This window comes from Triturus cristatus, chromosome 11 (genome assembly GCF_964204655.1).
Source record: "Triturus cristatus chromosome 11, aTriCri1.1, whole genome shotgun sequence".
Taxonomy (NCBI): Eukaryota; Metazoa; Chordata; class Amphibia; order Caudata; family Salamandridae; genus Triturus; species Triturus cristatus.
The window spans coordinates 273,340,477-273,356,197 of NC_140594.1; the positions used below are offsets into that span (position 1 = coordinate 273,340,477).

General features: G+C 43.3%; 1 protein-coding gene across 1 annotated transcript in view; it reads left to right on the forward strand.

The window, feature by feature from the left end:
* Positions 1-1,329: 1,329 nt before the first annotated feature.
* The window catches only part of LOC146784010 (2'-5'-oligoadenylate synthase 1-like), a 323,524-nt gene continuing 309,132 nt past the window's right edge, over positions 1,330-15,721 (forward strand). The window contains exon 1 of the mRNA XM_085633235.1: positions 1,330-1,442. The gene's annotated coding sequence lies outside the window, so the exon portion shown is untranslated. The remainder of the gene's footprint in view (positions 1,443-15,721) is intronic.

Consider the following 15,721-nt stretch of genomic DNA (forward strand, 5'->3'; position numbering starts at 1 on the left):
TCTTTCTGTGGGCTCTCCTTAATTTCGTTGATCTTTCACTGTGTTTGAGCACACTGCTAATGCTGTTTGAAAATTTCACAGATTGAAAGGCTTCACTGTTTTCCATCACCTTTCTTAACTCCTTCCAGATCTGGGGGTGCTCAAGCACCTGCTGCACCCCTAGTTCCAACGCCCGGGGCACCCGTTGTTGGTAATTGTGAGTGACATAGGTGTGGACAAAAAGAACTTTGTGTTTTTCTTTCAACACTGGATGGCACCTTTGGGAATGCACAACACAAGGAGTATACTCTGTGTATGGGGAGTATGGCTCTGTCCTCATGCCTCAGCACATGTACTTCAAGGCACTTTCATTTAGGAATAGCTTCCACAGATTGACAGGTTCATGTATGTTTTAGCTCTAGCACAAAGAAGCAGAAGAATCAGTGCTTAATTTGAGCCAGTGCTCAGCCGGCACTTAATCATCAACACCAGTGATTTTCATGAGCACCAGTTAAGGACACATTCATTTATGCATAGGGAGCTTAAGTGATTTGCCCAGAATCCCAGGATGTTGAGCCGATGCCGTGGATTAAACCTGGTTCCCCAGCGCTGAAGTCAGCAACTCTGGCCCTTAATTCACATCCTCTCCCCACTTTCGTGGTTGGTAGTTGGTTCTGTTTTAGGCGTGGGTAACAGGAGAAATGGGCTGGTGCAAGCTGCCTCCTGACAAGAACCCCAGCACTTATTTGTTTACAAATTAACCTCTGCGAAGAATGGTCTACAGAGGACAATTTTTGCAACTGAGACCAAGAGAGGAAAACCTGTGTATCCATGAGCCAAGGAATCAAAGCAGTAAAACTACAATAAAACAGTGTTGTCAATACAGCAATCGACTGAACAGAAGACAATCACGAGGAGACTATCAGCGGTGCCAAGGGGATACAATGGCAGTGTGCTGAGGAATGTAATGCCACGTCTGTAATTGTTAAATGCAATGGTGTTGTCTGAGCCCTTTGATGTGCACTTTGTATCCTGGCTGCTGTAATACAAATGGACTAGACTAACAGCATCATGGCACACTCACCCTAAAAACTTCAATAGTCTTTGCAAATGGATGCGAAAATGCATAGAATGTTGATAGGAAGTATTGTCATTGTCGATTTCCCAATAACATTACTGCACTGCCCCTCAATAGTATAAGACTGAGAATAGCCAGCACTACAAGTGCTGGAATGCTAGCTGTGTTAAGTAAAGATTGTGCATCAGTATACTGAGGAGTGTGCTCCCAGAAGATGCAGCAGGGGAAGGCAAGCAGTCAATAAAATGTAGTATCTGTGGTAGAACAAGTGTGCAGAGCAGCAGCCAGTGCACCTACCACAACTGGCCCCTTGTAATGCAGCAGATGCCGGATTTGGGGCGGCCCTACCATCTCCTACATATCCTGAAGACCACCAACACTTAAGGTATGTGCATAAAAGGCATTGTTTTATTTTGTAATTTTTATCCTCTTAAAGCTGTTAGGTCTCTATGACATAGTACTACAATAATAACTATATGCATGCGTATTTTACAGTTATTCCTTTTCTAAAGTTTTTAACAAATACCAGAACTGCCTTATAAAATAAAAACAAAATCCATAGCTACTTACATTAAGTATAGAGTTTGTTTCATCAGCGTGGCTGTTTCCCCTCTGCGCCATGTTAACTCTGTAGTCTTCTGCCAAAGCCTGTTTACCGGCAAAGATACAATTAGGGGCTCCAACAAATTTTAGAGTGCAAGTGTAGTTACGTCCCTATTTCAATTTTTTCTCTGCACACTCCCAAGGTGTAAAAGAGCGCCTTAAAAAATGTCATACTTTTACCGACCTCTCCCTGTCTAAGAACATCATGACTGTGCATATTTCCAGACCCTCTGCGCCACTTTTTCAAGACTCCCATGCTTATCAGTCCATGCCACCTCTCCCCCCACGTAGAAGCCTCGTCGTGTCCTAGATAGGCGGGAAACTCATGGAAAAAGAGTTTACGTGTTGCATTTCAATTTTCTTCTCTGCACACTCCAAAGGTGTAAAATGCGCGCCTTATAAATGTCATACTTTTACCGACCTCTCACGCACTGTCCCATCTAAGAACATCACAACTGTGCATATTACAAGGCCCTCGGCGCCACTTTTTACAAGATTCCCATGTTTATCAGTCCCTGACACCTCGTTCCCCACGTAGAAGCCTCTTTGTGTCTTAGCACTCTTTTAAGGCAGGTTTTTAAACTAAGCGGTGAAATTGTTACATCAGCAAACTTGCTAACCACACTCCCACGTAGAAAGAAGCCATAGTTTCATAACATCTGTTTATTTAATTGTATTCACTTTTCATAACTGGTGTCACTTTACAGCAAAGCCTTTTAAAAATTAGACCGTAAAAAAATCTTGCACCAACAACTTATGTTTTACAAAATTGTCATACTTATCAACCCCGACACCTCACCCCCACATAGAAAGAAGTCATAGTTTCATAGCATCTGTTTATTTTATTTTATTCACTTTTCATAACTAGTGTCACTTTACTGCAAAGACTTTTAAAATTAGGCAGTGAAAAATGTTGCACCAACAACTTATGTTTTACAAAATTGTCATACTTATCAACCCCTTCAAGCCTCGGTGACTTAACATTTATTTATTTATTTATTCATAACTAGTGTCACTTTTAAAATTAGGCGGTAAAATTGTTGTGCCAACAAACTTACAGTCTAGCTTTCACCTCTTGTGGGGGCATTGGACTTCCCGCCTCTGCCGGACTGTGGCTAGGCCCTGCACCGCGGTCTACCACTTAGGAACTCCATATGCATTAGGCATGCCTCCTAGGGGGCCTGGTCTACCTCCAAAAAGACCCCAGCACTACTCAAGGGCTCCCATTCCACAGATGCATCTTGTCACTGCTGAAGCAACACCAACCTACATCGGCAACTACCCCTGAACATGCCCAGACATGTCCCGGCTTGCCCCAACCAACATGGCGCACACAGGTAAGTCTCTGCTTACGCATCCCATAACCCTAAACAACCCCTACTAGGCCCTATTGGGGTGGCTTACACATGGTCGGCGCTGAAAATGTTACATCAGCAAACTTACATTTTAGTTTGCCTCCTCTTGTGGAGCAGTGGTTCATCCCGCTCTTTCTGGGGTGCAGCAGCATTTTTTTACCCTGTTATATCACCATGACTGGTTGGTTTGCCGCCTCTTATGTGGAACTTGCTCCATCCAACCCTATCCGGGCTGTGACAGCACCCTTCACCGTTCCAAAACGATGCATGGTCATGTTACCAAACCCAGACGCATGCTTTACAAGATTGCCATGTTTATCAGCCCTGACACCCCACTCCAATGTAGAGAGAAGCCGCAGTTGTATAAACATGTCTTATTTATATATTTATTTCATAACTAGTATCATTTTACATCAGAGACTTTAAAACTATGTGATGCATACTGTTGCATCAGCAAACTCACAGTCTAGGGTTGCGACATCACACATACCAGGTCCATGGCTTGACTCAACATTTATTTATTTTTATTATTTATTTATTTTCATAATTACTGTCATTTTAAATCAGAGACTTTTTTTAAAATAGGCGCTAAAATTACAGCACCAGCAAACTCGCAGTCTAGCTTCCAGCCTCTTGTGGGGACTTTGGAATTCCCGCCCTTGGCTGATTTTTATTTATTTTTTATTCATTTATTTATTTATTCATAACTACTGTCATTTTACATCAAAGACTTTTTAAAATTAGGCGGCAAAGTTACTGTACCTATAAAGTAGCAGTCTAGCGTCCCGCCTCCTGTGGGGACATTGGCATTCCCGCCCTTGGCTGGTTTTTATTTATTTTTTAAAATTTTTATTTATTATTATTTATTTTTTTCATAACTACGGGCATTTTACATCAGACCTTTTTAAATTAGGCGGCCAAATTACTGAATCAGTAAACTGGCAGTCTAGCTTCCCGCCTCCTGTGGGGACATTTGAAATCCAGCCCTTGGCTGGCCGTGGCTACGCCGCCACACCCTAGTCTGTCAATTAGGAGCCCACATGCACTAGGCATGGCCGACCCCAGAAAAGACCCAGCAGCACTCTAGGGCCCCCATTCCACATATGAACACCCCCGCTGCTCAAGTAACATCAGCCTACAGTCGCAACCATCCGCTGAACATGCCCTGACATGCCCCTGATTGCCCAACCAACATGGCGCACCCGCGTAAGTCTCTGCTCAACCAACCCCTGATGGGTGGCTTTCAGCTAACCCCACATCCATCCCCCTGACCCATTCTACGACTATGACACCCCTGCACAGCGCCATTTCAAGGATAGGGGGCGCACACATTACACTGGTCCCACTTCAGGGGCTGCACTTCCGGGGCCAACTTCATGAGTCGTACTTCCGGGGCACGGACTTCCGGGGGCACGGACTTCCGGGGGCGGGACTTCCGTGGGTGAGGCTTCCGGGGGCGGGACTTCCGGCTCCTACGTCACTTCCGGGGGGCGTTCCCACCTGTCAAAAAATGAATGGTGACGAAAGGTATCAGTGTATACTACTTTCCTGTCCCATCTGCTCACATGCTTTCCGCTCTGCCTACTAGCATCTTTGCTCACACTGCCCTTGCTGCTTCTGCCCCTTCTACAAATGACCTGCCCCTGTCCATTCTGCTGACACACTGCCCTCTTATCCCTATGCTCATAGGCTGCAGTCTATGCTCTAGCACTGCCCTTGCTGCACATTCTGCACTGTCTGCATCTGCCCCATATGAGGATAGCCCTTCTGCTTCTAGACTACCCTCTATTGGCACGCTTCCCTTCCTGTTCTCCCTAGGGCATCCAACCATACTGCATTTTTTTTCAGGTTTGTTTGGCAGACATGGCTTCTGTCCTGCGGGCTGCACAGAGGCATTGTGAGGCACCCATTGTTCCACATTTTGGTTCCAATTTACTTTTAATGATTTCAGAAGACAAGTAGCTTAAACTCTTTTAGCCCTTTATGAGCTGTGAAAAAGGTACATAATAGTGTGTAGGAGGCAAAAGCCCGACACAATATAGCTTCAGGACACGTTCAGCTACTGAGTTGCAAATGTTATTACAAGATGGGAGACTCATATTATGCAGCCTCTTTTCTTGCTGTTTATTCATGCCGTAAATGCAAATCAGGTAAGGGTATTGGTCCATAACAACCATGTAGTAAGTAATGGAACCCTTTATAAAGCAACACAATGTTAGTCACAACTTTCTTTTACATTAAATGCACAAATAAACGTTGAGAAAATAACAAAGAAAATGAAATTTTAATTTCACTGAAATCTTACAACCTTCAACATCTCACCGTTAACTAGGGCTGGGTGGATCTCGTGGAGTTTCACTCCACAGAGTTACATGGAAACTCTGCGAGAGTCTGCGGAGTTCCGCGAATGGGCAGAAATCGGCATGTCGTCCTGCTGGAGCTGATTTTTACCTCCAAGAGCTTGTTCAGCTCTGAAAAATCAGCGCAAACCGCACCATGCCACGCGCCTTTGGATGCTGATTCTCAAGTTGGTTTTACTGCCACTCGAATAGATTTTCTACTCGAGTGGCAGCTTTCTGACGGCAAATTGTTGCGACCACCCGTGTTGGGAAAATCTCACCGGGTGCCTTCCTAACGCCTGAAAATCGCGCTAGGGGATGCTTAGTCTTGCTTGCGAACTTACTGTTGGTGAGTAGCGCACGAAAAAATACTCCGCCACCCAGCGGTTGGCGGAATTTGGTCGGAACTCTGCGTTACGCATGGCCAAAACTCCACCAACACAATGCAATAATAACTTCCTAGGCAATTGACGTGATTAGTAAATTGATATTTAAAATGTGTCCAAATAGTATAGCCAAAACAGTTTTTTAAAAAAATTCACATTAATGTTTATTGTTAATATGATTCTCACAGAATCAAAGACCAGATCAGTAAAAAAAGCGATTCAACAGTGCATTTATACATAATGTAGACATTCAATGTAATAATATTCATCAAACAACAGTTAAAATTAAAACAAATCAGTGGCCATATGGTTATCTTCTACGCGCGTTTCGGCGAAAAGTACGCCTTCGTCAGGAAAAGCCACAATTCCTGTAAATTAAAAAATCAAGTATTTACAAAAATGATGTTACATGAATAATTTTTTTACATCTTTAACATTAAGTTTGGCTATAAACTAAACAGGACACTTTACATATAGTGAGAATCATTTGTTCTCATGCGAGGATGAAGAGAGGGATGACATTTACATATGAAGTGGTTATACTTGGGAATGATGGAAATCTATCTGATAGGTGATTATGGAAGTGATGGGATATCTGATAATAAGTGAGGATAAAAAGGTAATGGGGAGAAAGGAGAGAGAAAGGGGGAGGTGGGGGTTTTTTGAAAGAAGGAAAAGGTGAGGGGGAAACAAAGAGAAAAGCAAAAAGAAAGAGTTAGAAAGGGGGAAAAAAAAAAAAAAAAGTAAATACAGTGAGAAAGAAAAAAGGAGAAGGAAAAGAAAAAGAGGGAAGGAGAAGGATAGAAACTGGATATGGAGATAATTAGGTAACTGGGAATGAGGATTCAGATATCACCACAGGGGATAGTTTGTGAAAAACAATGGTCAGGATAGATAGACGAGATGATAGAAATTGGAGGGATAACAAACCAATGCTTACTTCAAAAGGCAGTCTAGCGTATGGATAGCAAAACTCCACCAACTCCACCAGCGGAGCGGGATTTATCGCCCACCCCTACTGCTAACCCAGAACCTCACCCCTAGACCAAACACTGTTTTGAAATGAGCTTGTTTAAAGAAGATAAAAAGTGGTAACAGAAATATGTGCAACTGATATGAAATAGTAGAGAATGCCTCTCAAGTCACACTGGAAAAGCATTAGAAGCAGATCTCCTTCAAAATACATAGCAACCCTCTCCCAAGTCAGACTGAAACTAACAGTGCTCTTGAAGCACTTCCAGGCGATACAAAGTAACACTACTCCTAGTCAAATTGAAGCTGACTATGGCCTGGAAGCTGCAATAAACAGCAATAGTAAACCAAGCCTTCTCTCAGATCACATGCAAGACGCCAACGGTGTACAGCCAGCAACTGACAAACTGCTACAAAGTGGTACTCCCCAAACACACTTTCTTCAAACACCAAGATTTGAAACACATATAACAGCAATCCACTCAGAAAAATCCTATCTCTGCAACAAGAAAATAGGAAGTGACCGGTGGGACTTTCCTCTTTTTAATGTGATGCAGTATTCTTTTGTGTTTACACTTCCTGCCTTGGTGAGCAGGATTGTGGGAACTGTAGTTGCATTTAAGTGTTGTGTGAATAAAAAGTCATAAAAGAGAGACTTCCTCTCTTGTTTTTAATAATAATAAGATTCTCCTTCTCAGCTGCCTAGGAGAGTCTGCAATTCCCCCACTTGCCCATAAACTGCCCTGAATGTTTTAATGGCTAGCCTGCAGGGGACCTGTCCTGGGAGAATGGATTTGGTGGTCATTCTTCCATTAAGCCTGTTTTGCGATGCTGATATATTATCACATCAGTGGTCAGAGGCAAAGGGAGAGCCCCAGTGGCGTACCGAAACTTGAGCCCCCCCCCCCCTGCAAAGTACATGGAGGCCCCCCCAACCCAGTCAGGAGCTTCAGGCCAGGGGCTCGCCACCCGTGCACTGTGCCAGAGGGGGTCCCCTGGAGCTTGTGGGTCCCCTGCACTGCAAGGGCCATGGGGGGCTAATGTAACGCCACTGATTTGCCCAGGATCAAACAGTTTGCTGAATAAGTAGACCCAAGGCCGCAGCACACTGCTACTTGCTGCAAAGGCTAGATATTTACCACCATATTTTATTTTGGTGACAATACCATGAGGCTCGGCACTTCTCCCCTCCCCCAGGTACTATCTACGTTTTTTTTGGTTTTATTTTACAACACACTTACTAGCAGGCTCTACATTGATTCTACACACTCCCAATTCCGCCAAAAAGGCAGCAGAGGAATATATTGAAAAGGTGATTGCCCAAGAGCACGCAATTTATCCGATTGGGATAATCTGTATTCCTCGTTCTACATTTCTAACTAGTCCACTCGGTCACAACTGGGATGGCAGTGATTCTGATGGCAAGTCCAAGGGGCTGCCACTTCCCTACCCAGATTTAGGATACAGGGCCATATTATCAAGGAACGGCGATAACATTATCGCTGCTTTAGCGGCAGGAAACAGCTGCTAAAGCGGCGATAATGGGCTTGATAATATGCCCTTGTGCATTCCCATAGAATCCCAGGTTCACACCAGAACCTGGGCTTCTATGGGAATTCACAAGGGCATATTATCAAGCCCATTCTCGCCGCTTTATCGGCAGTTTCCTGCCACTAAAGCGACGATAATGTTATCGCCGTTCCTTGATATTATGGCCCACAGTGTTTATTTCCAACATATTTAAGTGAAGGGGTAAATCTGAGATCAGATGTCAAGTATCCTGGATCTGTAGCTCAAGCGTACCCACTGGACCAGGTACGGTGGAAGTGGGTGGTCACTGGGCAGTATGCTTTGTAGATACAGATATTTATCCCTGTTGTTTCAAAGAGTAAAACTACTTCATTCTATCTTGTTTACCAGAAGTGCTGATCTTCTATACTTGTCTCTCAATAATTGCAATAGCAAGAAGTCAACGCATACTGCAAGAGGTCAGTCAAGGCAGACTGCAGGAGGTCAGTCAAAGCATACTGCAGAAGGTCAGTCAAGGCATACCGCAGGAGATCAGTCAAGGCATACAGCAGGAGGTCAGTCAAGGTATACTGCAGGAGGTCAATCAAGGCATACCGCAGGAGGCCAGTCAAGGCTTACTGCAGGAGGTCAGTCAAGGCTTATTGCAGGAGGTCAGTCAATGCTTACGGCAGGAGGTCAGTCAAGGCTTACCGCAGGAGGTCAGTCAAGGCTTTCCGCAGGAGGTCAGTCAAGGCTTACTGCAGGAGGTCAGTCAAAGCATACTGCAGAAGGTCAGTTAAGGCATACCGCAGGACATCAGTCAAGGCATACTGCAGGAGGTCAGTCAAGGCATACTGCAGGAGGTCAGTCAAGGCATACTGCAGGAGGTCAGTCAAGGCATACTGCAGGAGGTCAGTCAAGGTATACTGCAGGAGGTCAGTCAAGACTTAACGGAGGGGGTCAGTCAAGGCATACCGCAGGAGGTCAGTCAAGACTTACCGCAGGAGGTAAGTCAAGGCTGACCACAGGAGTTCAGTTAGGGCTTACTGCAGGTTGTCACTCAAAGCTTAGTACAGGAGGTCGGTCAAGACAAACCACAGGAGGTCAGTCAAGGCATACCACAGGAGGTCAGTCTAGGCATACCACAGAAGGTCAGTCAAGGCGTACATACCGCAGGAGGTCAGTCAAGGCATACCACAGAAGGTCAGTCAAGGCTTACCGCAGGAGGTCAATCAAGGCATACATACTGCAGGAGATCAGTCAAGGCAATAATAACACATATCAATGTGGGGGGAGGTCCAAGGGAAATTATTTTTATAGACCTGCAGGTTGTGTTTCCCCTAGACAACAATATAATAAACACTGGAACAACCCGGGTCTTAAGCTGAGTGAAAATCAAACACTAACAGGCCAGAGTATTCCCATCCTTGATCTGACAGCTCTATAAGAGAGACCCTTCTTAAACAGGACCCATCAATCACTTAAGGTGGTAAGTTTTTATCATCATTTGGGTCTGTGCACTTCAACACGACGAACCAGTTCTTGAAGTAGCGTTCTGGTAACGTACAAGGAAGAAGCAGCAAAAGAGGGTAATCGTCAGATCTCTCAAGGATAACGTTGTATCCATAGATCAGTGAAGGAGATCCTAAAGTCAGCAGTAATAAATAATAATTGTGTAACTAAAAATGGCTAAGGGTGCTCAAATGTTCTTTATTGGTAGAGTACCCCTGTCATATTTAAAAAGCAATATGGCAATCTAGCACAAATAAGTTGTCATTATGCTAATGTCCATAGCAATGTGGTCAACATGTTTCTGCCCATTTTTGATCAAAGAGTATCGGGGCTTTCATCAGGACCTATGATACTGCTGTGGTTCAGTGAAAACGTGAAAAACAGAAATCCAAAAGGGTTTGTGTGAATAAAATATTCCTACCGCACCGGTCAGAAGAAATCAGAACCGGGTACCTGTGGACAAAAAAAGGAATTTAAGAAATACAAACAAACTAGTGTCTAGAAATAACTCAGCAAAGGGTCACTATTTTCTAATGACACTCAAACACGCATATAATAATGCTGTGAAGCATTTAATTAAGTAAATCAAATTGCACTTACCCATATAAATTGGGTGTTGCCCTCACCTCAACCTGGTCTCAACTCAGGGAAAAGGGGCCCCGCTCTAGTTTAGAAAAAACAAGAGGAGAAAGAGAAACAGGTCGCTCGTTGTCACACCTGAAAATTGTCTCCTCTTTAAGCTTAGCTTAAGAACACGAAAATACACCCATGTAAATTAAAATCAATGCATGGCAATATGGTCAACGTCTGAACATTAACACCACCATGGTTCAATGGCAGTCCAGAAGTACGTTATGTGCAATGTAAGGAAGCAGGACAAAAAAGGACTGTCCATAAGTATGGAACGATCAATGTGCGCAACAGGAAGCGCTCTATTGATAAGGCAAGGTCAACGCCGCTCCAGAGGCCGGAGAAGAACGGCACAGTCCAATGTTCATTGGAGTCCTCCATCATCTCGGACACGGAGCAATCTGAAAGATCCGTCAGTACCAGGCCCAAGCAACGCGACAGCCTGATTGTCAATTTAAGTAAACGAACACTTACCAAAGATGAGGCCATGGTCCTTGAAAAAGGACTTGGATATGTTCCCAAATACAGAGGTGATCCCTTTCAGACTAGACAAGAACTAGCCGGGTTCTTTAGGAAAGTCAGACTACGTGCTTTCTTCAAAGACAAACCACATGAAAACGATCAAGAGGACACTACCAACACTGGTCTACGTCCTAAATCAACATTTACTCCACCTATTCATGCGGTACCGCCAGAAGTACTCACTTTTGAGAGGGCAGTCCTGAGAGATGTCGAAACCCTTTTCCAAACTGAGACTCGCTCCTTTTCCAACTTATCAAAGAGTGAACGTTTTGCTCTTCGATCTTTAGCAGACGACAAGTCCATCACTATAAAACCTGCTGACAAAGGGGGAGCCATGGTCATCATGGACTCGGAAGCATATAAAACTGAATGCAGGAGACAACTTAGCAATGTAAGATTCTACCATTCTATCAAGTTGGACCCCACCAAAAAACTCATGGCGACCATCAAGAATCTGGCAGATGAGGCTTTAGAACAAGGTTGGATTACAAATCATGAGGCCCAGTTTCTTTACACCACGTACCCGGTTACTCCATATTTCTATGTATTACCCAAAATACATAAAGGGGTTTTTCCTCCTCCGGGAAGACCGATAATTTCAGGGATAGGGTCCATCCTTGAACCTCTCTCCACCTTTGTAGACTTTTTCCTGAAACCTCTTGTGAGAACTATGCCCTCCTATGTTGAGGACACTAAAGATCTGTTACGCATCATAGACGGGATGCCATTTGATGTCACTCAGGATCTTCTGGTGAGCTTTGACGTGGAGTCATTGTATACATGCATTCCGCAAGATGAGACACTATCCACTGTAAGAATGCTGCTAGAAGGAGCAAATTTGGAGAGCCCTACACCAGTGGACTTTATCATGTCATGTGCCACTCTAGCCATGAAAGAAAACTTTTTCAAGTTTGAAGATGATCTATTCTTGCAAATCTCCGGTACATCCATGGGGAGCATTTTTGCACCTTCTTTAGCAAATCTGTATGTTCACCAGATCGAACAGACCGAGATCCTCTCTACAACTAATCCGTTTCTAAGTCATATTCTGACCTGGAAACGGTATATTGATGACATCTTGGTCATATGGAGAGGCACAACTGACTCGATTAAGAGTTTTCACTCCTGGCTGAACAGTAGGAATGAATTCCTGAAATTCACCTGTGAATTTTCTCGGGAAAGCATACCCTTTTTGGATCTACGGATTGGCTCCAACAATGGAATTCTCAACACGGAACTCTACAGGAAACCGATGGCACGAAACTCCCTTTTACATTTTCAGAGCTTTCATCCCAAAGCTCTTAGGGAGAACTTGCCATTCGGACAATTTCTTCGTATACGCCGAAATTGTTCTGAGTTGTCCAAATACCAGGAACATGCTTCCCATCTTTCCATACAACTTCGAGAGAGACAGTATCCCATGAAGATCATTAAGACATCTATGAAAAGAGCCATAAACAATCATAGAGAAGCTCTTCTGGAGAAAAGGATCCACAGTCCTATGGAAGAGGACAAGAGAATTACCTGTGTTAATACCTTCTGCAATTACTCGAATGCACTGAAGAAGAGTATTCTGAGAAATTGGAAAGTGCTCAAAATAGAGGGTAGTGTTCTACCTCCTCCTCTGTTTGCTTTTAAGAGGAGCTCTAACATAAAAGACCAACTGGTACATACACGTCCTAGGATAATGAAAAACCCTGACAAAACCACACTATGGGGTTTACCACCGGTCATTGGCCATTTTCCGTGTGGGACGTGCTCTGTGTGCCCTCAAACGTTCCATACAACAGAGATAGATATTGGTACGAGTAGACCTTGGGCTTTGAAGACGCATACAAATTGTAACAGCGAAAGGGTGATCTATCTGATAAAATGCCCTTGTAACAAAAACTATGTAGGCATGACATCACGTAAGGTTAAGGTGAGGATCTCGGAACACAAAAGCACCATCCGGTGCAAGAAAAGTGCTACCAAACTCACTAATCACTTTATAACAACAGGTCACAAAGAGAATGAGTTACAGTGGGTAATTCTGGAACAACCCCACATTCCACCACACGTAACAGATATCCAACGGTTCCTGCTACGCAGAGAACAAAGATGGGTACACCGGTTACATTCAGACACTGTGTGCTTGAATGACGAAATTCCTTGGTTGTTGTTGTAAGACAAAGATGTTCTAGCCCTTTCGGGTAACGTGTCAAACAGACATAACCTGGCACTACAGATGATATCACAATGTACAAAGGGTTATGTACACAAGGCTTAGTCTCTTTGTTTATGACGCTATATTCAGGAGACATTTGCCATCTGAATCTTAAAACATCTAGATTAGCTGTTGTCTACGCACTGTATACGCTGACAGGTAGAAATTAGACACTGCCGCACCTGGCCTTCCTCCTTATATACACTTGAAAATAAACAGACATTGTCTGAGTTGTAGTTTGTATGGTTCCAATATTACTAGCTATTCTGGCATTTGGAAACAGTTTCTTGATATATCTATTCCCTTTGTTTTCATTATTTTTGTCATAGAGACAGCGTTTCTCTTTTTCTTCTTGTGAACATTGTGGAAGCGGTAGATTGTGTATGCGCCTTTCGGGCAGTGGCTGTATGTCACGCATGTGCAGTGTAATGAAACGAGGGGAGTTAGTATCGGCCCTCCTGCACATGCGCATTTACATTTTAAAATCGGGACAGGCACTTGCCAAGCCACCTCTAACTATCCTCTCACCTGCAATCACTCTAGCTCTTACAAGGATATATAGCGACTGGAGACCCTTCCGCCGATACCTCCGGTCTTTACTCAAAGACCGCTCCGGGGTACCGACGGATAGGTGAGTCTACGAGCAGTGCTTTCTCTCTTTTTCCATTTGTGTAGACAACATTTTCGATCCTTTTTGTCACTTTTAATATACTGCTGCAAGCACACGTAGTGGTGTTTTGTTAATGGGATGATTTCAGTCTCTTTCAGTCAATTTTAGTTGTGGTTAATATCTTAGCCATATCTATTGTTCTGAGAGTCTGTAGAGACACACACCAACAACTTGTCCTCTGTGTTTGGGAGTTTTTTTCGATTTCGTTTTTCGATTTCGATTTTCACAAATTATTAACATTTATCAATAGAGCGCTTCCTGTTGCGCACATTGATCGTTCCATACTTATGGACAGTCCTTTTTTGTCCTGCTTCCTTACATTGCACATAACGTACTTCTGGACTGCCATTGAACCATGGTGGTGTTAATGTTCAGACGTTGACCATATTGCCATGCATTGATTTTAATTTACATGGGTGTATTTTCGTGTTCTTAAGCTAAGCTTAAAGAGGAGACAATTTTCAGGTGTGACAACGAGCGACCTGTTTCTCTTTCTCCTCTTGTTTTTTCTAAACTAGAGCGGGGCCCCTTTTCCCTGAGTTGAGACCAGGTTGAGGTGAGGGCAACACCCAATTTATATGGGTAAGTGCAAATTGATTTACTTAATTAAATGCTTCACAGCATTATTATATGCGTGTTTGAGTGTCATTAGAAAATAGTGACCCTTTGCTGAGTTATTTCTAGACACTAGTTTGTTTGTATTTCTTAAATTCCTTTTTTTGTCCACAGGTACCCGGTTCTGATTTCTTCTGACCGGTGCGGTAGGAATATTTTATTCACACAAACCCTTTTGGATTTCTGTTTTTCACGTTTTCACTGAACCACAGCAGTATCATAGGTCCTGATGAAAGCCCCGATACTCTTTGATCAAAAATGGGCAGAAACATGTTGACCACATTGCTATGGACATTAGCATAATGACAACTTATTTGTGCTAGATTGCCATATTGCTTTTTAAATATGACAGGGGTACTCTACCAATAAAGAACATTTGAGCACCCTTAGCCATTTTTAGTTACACAATTATTATTTATTACTGCTGACTTTAGGATCTCCTTCACTGATCTATGGATACAACGTTATCCTTGAGAGATCTGACGATTACCCTCTTTTGCTGCTTCTTCCTTGTACGTTACCAGATCGCTACTTCAAGAACTGGTTCGTCGTGTTGAAGTGCACAGACCCAAATGATGATAAAAACTTACCACCTTAAGTGATTGATGGGTCCTGTTTAAGAAGGGTCTCTCTTATAGAGCTGTCAGATCAGGGATGGGAATACTCTGGCCTGTTAGTGTTTGATTTTCACTCAGCTTAAGACCCGGGTTGTTCCAGTGTTTATTATATTGTTGTCTAGGGGAAACACAACCTGCAGGTCTATAAAAATAATTTCCCTTGGACCTCCCCCCACATTGATATGTGTTATTAATGCTAGAGCGACGTTCGCCGTAGGTCCATATAATCTCTTTAATCGATTCCTTAAATGTCAGGAGTCGTCACGCTCTTTTGCTGGCTTTTGTCTTGGGAAGTCGCCCTGTACTGTTCACTTCTTTGTTTGGCAAATGGTCTTTTCTTTTAATTAGAAAATTTTCTGATTTTCATTCCTTTTACTCCAATCCATCTCTAAGATGTCGGAAAGACAGGGTCTTTCGTTTGATGATGCAGTAGCACTTGATATTCTCCAAACACCCAGTATCATTGATATACCACCTAATACTACCGCTATCAACAATGACGATTGGAGTAAAGTGCTCTTTCTTAAACGGACACATGCACGCACACAAGTACGTGGTGCGATTATGACCGAATATTTACGATCGGACTGTGCACCAACAGGTCTAATAGTATCCAATGCCCCTAGGTTATTTCTAGATGATAAGGTTTTTCTTAAAGATTGGTCTTTGGTGGCATGGCGTTGCACACGAGACTGGCTTATCTTGATTATAACAACAGCCAAGAGAAT